Genomic DNA, 8,880 nt, shown 5'->3' with positions numbered 1-8,880 from the left:
AAAGCTATTCCAAGATGTACAAACACACACACACACGCGGGATGAGCTTTGACTGTTTCCCTGACAACTGTATGGGTTATTTGGGGGATCAGAGGTGGCAATTGTGCGTACATGTTTGTAATCAAAGCCCAACCCCCCACCCCCCCAAAAAATAAAAATTCCTCCTGAATAAGTCATAACATGAGTGAAACTTATGTAAGTAATGCTATACTCTGTGACTGTAACATCAGTCTGAGACGGAGGTGTGACATGTTTTGAATTAGTTTTCCAGCACCATCGCACGGCCTTGCTAATTACTTCTAAGTTATTTCATCTATCAGACAGATGGAAAGCAAACTGACGTCAAACTTAAAGGATTTCAGTATGTGAGCTATACGTTACGTACCACTGCTGATAAGACAGCTTCACACCTAACCGCATCCTTCTAGTAGTCCACAATGCAGCCGCACCATTTTAACACTTCCAAGACGAGAACACACACAGGATGCTCTTAATGGACTTCATTTTTATTCAGGTCTGTTTCTGGGAAAGGCAGTTATCTTCATATTAGATGTCAATGCCCAAATACAATCACTCACTTCCAGTGTGTGTTAATAAAAAAACAAACAAAAAAAAAAAAAAAACAACACACAGTTCAGGCTTAAAAATACACAACAACCCCCCACCTACACTTCACTAGAGGAAATCAAGCATTTCCTGCTGCACAGGATGTGAGGTTAGCAGCTCGCCGCGTGTTCAGCATATTATGAATGAGAGCACTTTTGAAGTGCTATAATCAGTGGCAATCATATTTATACGAGATGCTGCACTCCCACACGTTGGCATGAATGGAGTTCAGGCTGGTTTTCATAAAAAAAAGGTCATTACTCTTCGAATGTGTTAAAAGATGTTTCAAACAAAAAAAAAGCCACGTTTTGCATTTCAATAGCTTGTTATGTCACCTTATCTAATGTGATCTTTTCTCTGGAAGAATATAATATTTGTTCAGCCAAGGCAGCGTTGGCTCTGTTTAGAGAGGCAGAAAACTAAGGCCGGTTTAAAGATAAAAGCAAGTCGACGACTGAACTGTCGTGTCTCGATTTACTTGAAGGACAGAAAAAGGATGAAGCTAGTCAGTCTTTCAACAGGAAATGATTCACTCCTAATTTACACTACACGCTCATGCTCAATGAGATGTAATTGAGAAATATTAATAACCAGCACATTTCCTCACCTGTAGCTTCCATTTCCAAGTAAATGCATGTATATATAAACACTGAAACAAGGTTGTGTTACTGTGCTTACTGACATTGCTGTGGTAATGCGGCACTGACGGTGTGTTTTCTTTGCTCTCCACAATCGTATTTTCCACTTTGGGCTAAGTGGTCTATAAAATTATGACTCAGTCCAGCGGTAAAGGTCTAAGAGGAGGAAGGAGTCTCTGAGATGCAGTTTTAATATTCTCCCTGTGCCAACACGGGTTCCCTCTGGGTACTCCTGCTTCCTCCCGCAATCCAAAATCATGACCCTGAGGTTAACTGGTCTTCAAATCGCCCTGCGGTGTTAGTGCGTGCATGGCTGTTTACCCTGACGACCCGTCCAGGACGACCACTGGAGGCAGGAACCAGCACTCCCCACCAACCTGCAACAATAACTGGATATTGATAATAGGAAGTGGGTGGATGAAGGTCCAAGTTCAAATCTGCTTAAATACAGTTAACTTGAATCTTCTAACAGCAATAACCTTAGAGTACACAGTGTCTGTGTGTGAGGTGTCAGATATATTGAGATGTGGCTTCTGGAGATCTTCTGACGAGCCAAGAGTCACCTGACGAGGTTTAGAGAACAGGAAGAGCATGTCAGATAAAAATAAAGCACACACACACACACACACACACCCACACCCACACACACACAGAATAGTATCTACTCCTTATGGGAAAGGACATTGAGTTAATGGAAGCAACGTTTATTTTAGTTGATTTGTCCAGGAAAGACACATAGTTAAACACAGAATATCCAGTTTCTACTGAGAAGAAAGTGAAACATCTCAACATTAACAGCAGCAATAACTACACATAGTCATACTTTATTTTAATTTCTAAGAGAAACTTTCCAAACCAACCAGGTAAATTCCCTTATCGTCAATAACTGGAGCATAAAGTGCTTTTGATAACTGGTTACGATTCTTTTACACTGCTGTGTAAGTTTTTAGTCTTCTAATTAATTCAGTCGCGCTGAACTGCGTTCAAGCATAAGCGGTCTATTCAAAGTTAAGCTGCAACATCTCAACAAGATTCAAGTTCAGAGTTTGACTAGGCCACTCCAGGACTTTGTTTTCAGCCTTGTGCTTTGAACAATATTCCTGCTGCTGCCTAACCCACCTGAGGGAGCTTCACCTTGGGGTCACAAACTGATGGACAGGTATTTTACTTCCGGATTTTAGAATAATTATCACTTTTGACATCTTTTAGCTTCCTTCACGTCATCAGACATTTTCTACTGAAATTATTTATTGACTCCACAAGTCAGGCAGTAATCTGGTCCGTGTGCACCCAGGAAAATTGAAATCCACTTTTAAAAAGGACAGCAGGGAATCAAAGTCAATTCTTTATCTTGAAGAGTACCTGCAGAGAAATGACTTTTCAGCTCCCGGTTTATGTTGCTTTTTTAAATTTTAATAAATAAGATTATAGCTAAAGATCAGCACCTTCAAGTCAGGCTTTCTGATATCAACAATTTCTTGATAATCTGAAACATTTTGAAGCATCAATGTAGCCGAGGATAATTTAATTCACTCTATCAAGAAAAGAAAGTTTGAATCCCAGGCCTAAAAGGAGACAGAGTGTCTGATTCACTGGAAAACCGATAAGCCTGAAAACTGAAGCGTCTCTTTCATTTTACTCTTAGAAACCTTATAAACTGTGTCAACATCACAGGTTACTTTTTTTTTTAATTAAACATAAAATTGAAAGAAATATTGCACAGTGGGGAGAAAGAAAATGCTGATTTAGAGCGATAATACTTTATTAGACTCAGAACACAAAAATAAGCAGAGCAGTAGATGAGAAACGTGCAGTTCTACAAACCAACGAGCGACAGCAGAAACAAATAACGGGAGATAAGACAAGATATGCTGTAGGTCAGTCACCTGGGTCAAGACTCACTATAAAATGATCCAGTGAGAACACAGAGAGTCTGACCCAGAAACAGGTGAGGGGAAAAAGAAGAAGAAGGAGAAGAAGACCGCTTTTACGCCTTTCTTCCATAATCAGAACACGGCCCGCTTTTGGCCCTGGGCTGAATTTTAAATACACTTATGCCAAGAGCTTATGCCAAGAGCTTCTGCTCAAGAAAGGAAAAACATCCGAAGGGCTTTCGCCATGCTCAGCAAAGCACACCTAATGAACGCACGCACGTAGGAGGAGGAATATGCTGACAGAAAGAGCGATAAGGACAGGAAAGTATCTGTGGAGGACGAAACAAGGTCGTCCTCCAGTGAGGCAGTCCAGCGGCCCATACATCTCCGCCCCATGGCTGCAGTCAAGTCAAGCTGATTGAGCGATAAACACACCCTCCCCACCTCATTTCTGGGCGTCGGGCTCCACCGGAGACACCAGACAGCTGGGAGGCAGAGAGAGAGAGAGAGAGAGAGACACAGAAACAGAGAGAGAAAAGCAAAAGTGCAGTTTAACCGTTTCACTGCCAGGGAGAATTGAGTGTCCTGTGGTCGCCTGACTAAAACTGCTCCCTCTCGGTCTCTGTGTGCTCGTAGTTTCACTCCAGTTAGCATTGATAAAAGTGCTGTGGCGGACCTCTCCCAGTCACGCCTGTCTCCTCCACTACCTGCAGACTTCTGTGCGAGACGAGGCGGCATCTCAAAGCACGACAGCTCTCTATTAATGACTGGGTGTGGTGCGGCGAAAAAGCCTGCGCCAAACCGAGCCGAGCTGCTCCGGGTTATAAATGCTATAGAATGTGAAGCGTTCGCCGCTTCTGTAATAGCAGAGGGGATGCGTATTTGTTTCTTATGACTATGTATGACTCTGCATTTCCCCTTCACCGTCTCTCTCCGTTTCCCCCTCGACTCTCATGAGATTTTAAGGGGGGGTTTGGCCGAATAACGAGGACCGAAACCATGCGATAGAAAGCAGATGAGCCCGGTGATTAAATTCGTTAGTGGTTATTGCACTCGAATGTGAGACGCGAGGAAAGTCTGAGTGGATGTTTGACAGAAAGATGAAAAACAACCAGAATGTAAAATAATCAGCCTTGTGTGTTGCACAATGTCAGAATCAGAGCTCAAATTAATCTAATTGCAATGCACGGAGTTAACTCTAACTTTGATTACATTCTAACCCTAACTTAGCTGAAAAACATCTACTGTGGTCTCAAGATGATGAAGTGCCTCATGAAAGGACTCATGATTCTTGATATTTTTCACTTTTAGTCACTTTTCTTGTTTTTTGTTGGTTTTTTTCATTGTATTTTATGTGACAGAAACTTAAAGTAGTTAAAAATTGTAAGGTGGTAAAAAAAAAAAAAGAAAAAAGAAAAAGGATCCATCTATCCATCTTAAATCAACCTTGACAAGATCCAGAGCTTCCACTGAAAATTTGCATCCACACAGCATGACGTGGCAACCGCCATGCTTCACAATGGGGATGATGTCATCAGGATGGTGTGCAGCACACACGCAGCATATATGTAGAGTCTCATCTCGGTCTGTCTGAGCAGAGCTCCTTCTACATTTCTTCTGTGCTCCCTTTGCTTTAAAGGGGGACAGATTGTAACAACGGCTTCCTGCTTGAGCTCGCTCCCCTAAAAGTTAGATAACTACTACTGAGATGGAATCACACACAGGTGAACACCACTAAAAAATTGGGCAACTTCTGACCAATAGAGAACTTGCAATTAATGCAATTAAGTTTTACTGTCAGCAGTATGTCACAGTATAAAAGTATAAAAGTTTACAGTTAAATAAGCAGAGATAGGTTAAAAGCAAATCTGTATATGTTTAAAGGTCAATTAATTGACTTCAATGGAGATTGTTTGCAGTTATTAGAGTAAAGGAGAGTGTGTACAAATGTAAATCTTTTTTAGATGTGAAAACCACTTTGCATCACTGTGTTCTGATTCAGATTCATGTATTGCTCTGTGTTGATTTATCACACGAAATACCGATAGATTTCTTGCTGTCATGCAAGAAAATGTGGAAAAACTTAAGCGGTACGAATTGTTTTTGCAAGGTACTCTGAGGTGAGCGCCCAGATCACCCAGTGAACTCACTCTCTGGTGACGGTTACACAGCAGCATCTTAACGTTTCACCATAAAACCACCAGTCATACCAAACCCACTGGGGGCTGTGGGAGCTGCCGCTCATTGACCTTCTTTATGCCAAAACCTGACAATCAGTAAAAGTACGTTCAGCCTGCATGTGCAAGTTGCTCAGCGAGAGCTTAAGCAAGCAATGCACATCAATGCACACCTTAATTTCAAACCACTATAGTGGATCATCTGAAATTAAGTAACATTTAGGATAAGCCAGTTTCAAAGAAGTGCAGAACGAATTTACCGGTGAGATGTAAACTGAGCTGGAGAGAAATGAGTGTAGGGGGGACTCTGGATTTCACACGAGCCATTTGGTGCTTTGGCAAAGTCAGCATTTTTATATATTTTTTTACTTTTCTTGATGGAAACCTCCGAGTTCTGTTGCATGCAGGTGGCACATGCCAGCATAAGCGGTCATGTGACGAAACATGCCGACGGTGTTTTAATTACAGGTTTCTGAACAGAATCCACCTCCTCAGAGAGTGTTGACGTCCTAAAATCCTCAGTGAGAGACAGAAATACCCAGGGCCTTTCCAGCTCCTCTTCAGTTTCCCTGCTGAAGGCACATTTTTTTTGGTGACATTTTGCATGTTATTTACTCAAGAGCCAAAGACCAAACTAGATGAAACAGCACTGGAACGTTCTTGTCAAAAACACTGCTGATTTGTGATTTGACTGTGCGGGACAAATGGACTGCATCAGCCAATTCATTCTGAAATTTTATCTCGCATGTTTATACTGTGCAAAAAAGATAGCGCAGACAAATCTGCCAAACATAAACGTTTCTCTCTAAACAGTTGCTAAACTTGTTATAAAATGTAAGTCAGATGTTAATACAAGCCCTAAAGTAAATTCAACATTTTTGTCTGCAGCATAACCTCACTGTGTCATATGTCTTGTAAAACAACAATAACAATTTGTAGAAGATGTCAACTGCAGTGTAGTATTTATTCCTCCTGTCATTTTTGGTTCACTTCTTAAACCTTATAAAAGTTCAGTTAAGTTTTTAAGTTGATCTGAATTTTCAGGAACTTAAATTTTTGAGGAAATTAGTAACCCGTGGCTCTCTGTTTCACTGACGTGAACACATAATGTGACACAGAGGCCCGTTTCTCCGAGGTACTCTTCAAGATGAGGAAAGACAAGAGAACATACCACTGAAGTCAGGCAGGTTGCATTCACAAGAAAACAGTTATTCACCTAAATATGTGCAGAGGGATAAAAAATTAAAGCTTAAAACAACTAGAGCCGTGATGTACGAAGACTCACAATGAAGAGGAGGGTAAAGAAGGTAAAAAAACATCAACAAAGAGTGTCACGTCGGCGCAGATGATGCGTGAGAACCACTTATTTTATTTGATTTCACTTAATCTGACAACAAAAAATAAGTGAAGCATGTTTTCTCTCCCTTTTTTGTGGGCATAAAAGTTGTTACATGTGTAACAGCTCAGAGTTCAGCTTCGCATCATATGAGACAACTATGCGTGTTGTTTACCTGTACTTCGTGGTTCTGCCATGTTTTCTACTTCGGCTCCTTATTAGGAACATTTATCTGATAAGCATCTACAGAAATATGTGCAGAATGTCAAGGCCTCAGGAAATCGTATATTACAAGAAAAAGATGCTCGCCCACATCGTTTTGTCTGTGTCATTTATATCAGGAGTGTCACACACTCAGACAGAAAGTAGAAAATGGAGCACAACATGGTTTTCACTTATTTAATATGTATATCACATTTGATGTTTATCTTTGTGCAGATTAGTTTTTCAGTTGTTGGTTTAAGTGTTGAGGAACAGAAGCAAATAGACGATCTAATAGATAATCATCACTAAAAAAAAACCAAAACAAACAAACACACTGCAGGCATGAGTGAGGATTTGGAGGACGATACTCAAGGTCAGGGGGGTCGAACTCATTTAAACATGGATCAAGAATATCCTCGAACTAACAAACTGTTCAAATATTAATATATAGTTGCCTCTGCACTTCTTAAAATGAAATAATATTGAACATATTTTCACATTAAGGTGATTTGGCAAAACGTGAATAAAAACAGTTTTGACTTGATTGATCAAGTATTTAAGAATGCAACTTTTATATTGAAAGTTATACTTATCTGCAGCCAAGAGGACCACGTAAATAATTTTGGCCGCCAAGACCTTGAGTTGGACACCTATGCTAGCCTAGACACTCATGGTGTGTATTGTGTAAAAAAGAAAATGCTGAAATTGATTTATTTTAAGGCAACACCTCAAGCTCACTGCTTGTGTGATATCACGGAAAACATTTTTTTAAAAACCAGCCAAGACATGAGGAAAAGAATTGTGCACCTTCATAAGTCAGGCTAATCGCAACTTTCAGATACCTGAAGGTGCCACAAACAATTATAAGCCGATTTATACAAGATGGGAAAATCCAACTACAACTCTGTCCAGGAAGGACGCCCAGAGAGGAACAGCCTATTTGTGCATCAACCCGAGAAGAGAGCATCATTATCTAGAGGAAAACTACGTCTTGGAAATAAACGTGCATAATATTTCCTCACAACTTGAAGGAAGAAACACAAATAAATTGGGCCATCATTAAGTCAGGATCTAATGAAGTAAAGCTAACACAATGTACGAACTGCTGCAATGGTTACAAGAAATAAAATAAAACTTCATGTTTTTTCCTTTTTTTTTTCCTTTAAGTTTTTTTCTTTTGTTTGAAACTGGGAGCCTATTTGTTGAATCTGGTCTCCCCTTCCCATGTTTATCTAATCAGAAGAAAAGCTGAGCGTTGTAAACATTTACTCTGAAATTGAAATAACAGAGTTATAGGGCAGTTCTTAGAAAGTTATAAAAGCTGTCAGACCGCCCTTTCTGCAGGCGGAAGGAACCAGATGAGAAATTACACTTTCTGCACTTTTAATACAACAACCGACTAAAAGATCACATAACAGTCCTTTTGACCTAAATTCCCACAAACTCGTGTTTTATGTGCATAAATGAGTGACATAACCGTGATCTTTTTTTTTGTTAATATAGGGCAAGATGTTCAAAAGTGTGCTAAAACCGGCTTCTGACGAACCCATCTCCTTCAACCTGTTGCACAATACCTATGAATGTTTCTCTGACAAAAAAAAAATGGCTGAAAGCTATACTATCGCGCTGACTGAAACATCAGAGGGATTTCAGATAAAAGGATCCAAGAATAAACGACTGACCGAATTGTCACAAACACACACGCACATCATAAACAGCGAATACAGTAAATGATGGAGCTGCTTGATCCATCATTCACGTTCGGTCTCCGGAGACCAAAGCATTCACCTTCATTTCTTTCTGATGTATTTATCACTGCTCATTTAGAGGTTCAGTTAATGACATGACTTATTATGTAAATACAAAGGAGCAATAACCTCTGACCTCTATTGTGCTCACACGCTTAACTTTCTTAGAATGAGCTCAACTTTGACAGGAAAGTTTGTGTGTGTGTGTGTGTGTGTGTGTGTGCGTGTGTGTGTGTGTGTGTGTGTGTGTGTGTGTGTGTGTGTGCGTGTGTGCGTGTGCGCGTGTGCGTGTGTGTG

Source organism: Poecilia reticulata, linkage group LG1 (assembly GCF_000633615.1).
Source record: "Poecilia reticulata strain Guanapo linkage group LG1, Guppy_female_1.0+MT, whole genome shotgun sequence".
Taxonomy (NCBI): Eukaryota; Metazoa; Chordata; class Actinopteri; order Cyprinodontiformes; family Poeciliidae; genus Poecilia; species Poecilia reticulata.
Note: the sequence above shows the minus strand (reverse complement) of the source record.